The sequence below is a fragment of the Arachis ipaensis genome, chromosome B09 (assembly GCF_000816755.2).
Source record: "Arachis ipaensis cultivar K30076 chromosome B09, Araip1.1, whole genome shotgun sequence".
NCBI classification, from domain to species: Eukaryota; Viridiplantae; Streptophyta; class Magnoliopsida; order Fabales; family Fabaceae; genus Arachis; species Arachis ipaensis.
The window spans coordinates 49,696,464-49,698,935 of NC_029793.2; the positions used below are offsets into that span (position 1 = coordinate 49,696,464).

General features: G+C 35.8%; 1 long non-coding RNA gene across 4 annotated transcripts in view; it reads left to right on the forward strand.

The window, feature by feature from the left end:
• The window catches only part of LOC107617034, a 5,032-nt gene continuing 3,657 nt past the window's right edge, over window positions 1,098-2,472 (forward strand). For 3 of the 4 annotated variants that reach the window (XR_001614763.2, XR_002354254.1, XR_002354255.1), the window contains exons 1-2: window positions 1,098-1,414; window positions 1,506-1,984. This is a non-coding gene — a long non-coding RNA (uncharacterized LOC107617034). Of the gene's footprint in view, window positions 1,415-1,505; window positions 1,985-2,281; window positions 2,415-2,472 lie in introns of those variants that run through there. The other variant, XR_002354253.1, reaches the window with a different exon arrangement.

Genomic DNA, 2,472 nt, shown 5'->3' on the forward strand with positions numbered 1-2,472 from the left:
TATGATTATCTTCCAAATATAACCCTACTTTTAGCTCAGTCTGACACATTCTGTTCTATTCCATAGCATCACAAAATACTCACACCAAGTTAAATACATCCCAATCAAACAAAATAGAGAACCTAATAAGCTACCTTTAAATTATATTGAGTATACAACCATACATCAAAAATTGTCTCTGGTACAAGAAAATCAAGGCTCCAGAATGTTAAGTAGTTCAATCTTTCATAAAGTAACAAGGTTTAATCATACACAAGCAAATTAGTCAAATTAAGGCTCTGTTTGGGAAGAACATATCAAAGAGATTAAAAGGAAGAAGACGAAGACGAAGAACGCGGCTTAGTAGACGGAAGACGACGAACTCCGAGCTGACCTCGAGGAAGAAGCTGCTATCAGTGAGAGCGAACAGGGGGTTGGAGACTTGGAGCTCGCGGACAGGACGAAGAGGGAAGCTCCTGAGTGCGATGGATGGCGGCAGTGTCCCACTCCTTGCGGTGGCAGTGGTGGAGGATAGATGTCTAGGGTTTTTTTTGGTTGAGGGTAGTGCAAGGTTCTGAATTGTGAAGGAAAGAAAAGGAGAGAGGGGCTGGTGCACTGGAACAAGGAAGGAATCAGATGGCCTTTTTTTAAACGAAGCATAAAATGACGTTTCATGTAAACTAGCCGGTTCAACGATTTTTATATGGTTTTTGAAATGGTAGTTTCTCTTGATGGACTGAACCGCAAAGGCTTCCGGTTTCTGATTGGTTCGGTTTGACAGGCCAGTCCTATTTTTAGAACCATGGTTGGAATGCTTCTGTTTTAATTCCAACTTCTTGCGCAATTCTACTAATAGGCTTTTTGAATCGATTGAATTTTTTTTACAGGATTTTAAGGTGGTGTCATGACTTTCTTCACGTACACCATTTTAAGATTTTTTTTTATTGTGTGATTATATTTTTATTTAAGATCGAGTCAACTAATTCAACTCATGATCCACTAGTTGAACTAGTGACCTAGTGATATGATAACTTAACTAGTTCAATTACTGATTTGGTTNAAATTGTAATTTTAAAAAAATTAATGTTTTTATTTTTATCATTAAAAATTTTATTTTATTTTTATTTAAAATTTTTAAACAACTTAATTGCAGCATCCAAACAAGCTCAAATTTCATCTAGGTACTTTGATTTATGAATGTATGAAGAAAATTAAGACGACTTAACAAATAACAATAGATTAATGGGAATAATTAGCAGCATGTTTTATCAATATGATTTTCAAGTAAGGCTTCCGGGACAAAGGCTGCTTAGCAACAGAACAGTGAGGTGCTTAACAAATGTCGAGTCATTTTTGCCATGGCCTCCGGCCTTGAAGAAGTCACAGTCCTTTCCACAAGATTCTTGCGGAGTCCGCGTGTTCAAGGAGCCTTAAAGTCACATCTCTTTTCTCCATTAAATTTGTTTCAAGCTTCAATTTATGAATTCAAATCCATGGTTCATTTGCTAACGGTGTTGTTATTGTAGGTATGAATCACCTTATTGGAGATCCTTAGCTGCAAATCGTATTCAAGTTGCATGGAGATACAGGAAGAAACGTCTAAGTCGTGCTGATTCTGCAGTTTAAAATTTAAAATTAAAATAGAGTGCGAGTATCATTACCATATAAACTTGTAATTGTGTAAATAATAAAAGACAAAATTGTAGTCTGAAAATTTTCAATATAGAAGACAACTGTTGTAACTTGTAAATGAATAGCTGACGTGGACGTGTTTTGCAGGTACGGCCGCTTTTTGGGTTTCTCGCAGGTTGCGTTTTGTAGGGGCGGTGGCTTTTAGGGTTTTGATAGAAATTTTATGTTATATAATGCACTAGCTGGGAGGAGAAGTACTTCATAGATCTAGATCTGTAATTGAGAGAGATAGAGAGAAAGAACGAAAGAAGCACCGGCGAAGACGATGAGGAATTTCTTCGGTGCCCACTGAGTATATATGATCACGGTCACGGTTGGTTCAAACAACACTGTCTTCTTTATTTATTTATTTTGTTGTTTTTATTTTTGTCTGTATTTATTATTTTTTTTATCGGTCTTTTTTTATTTATTTAATTTTTTGGTCGGACTTATTTTGTTCGAGTCTTCTATGTTCTTTATTTTTGAGATTGACAATCTGAGATTTGATGGCGATACTTTGTCATGGTAGAAAATTTTTTCGAAATAAAATAAATAAATTTATTTATTCCTAAACTAAATTAATCTAACTTTGTTTATAAATATGCTTCATTTTATTATTGTGTCGTCGTAGATCAGGGTATTACCCACCGATTTTAGAGCAAAATCGCGAACGCTGGAACCGAACTGTATGCAAATCGGAAAAATATCACTGGATCTGAGAGAAAACACACAGATCCGAAGAGTAGAACTGGATTTTCCCCTTTACAAGTCCGTTGCTGACCTCATCTTTGGCTGAGTTGAGATGACATTATGACAACTCGA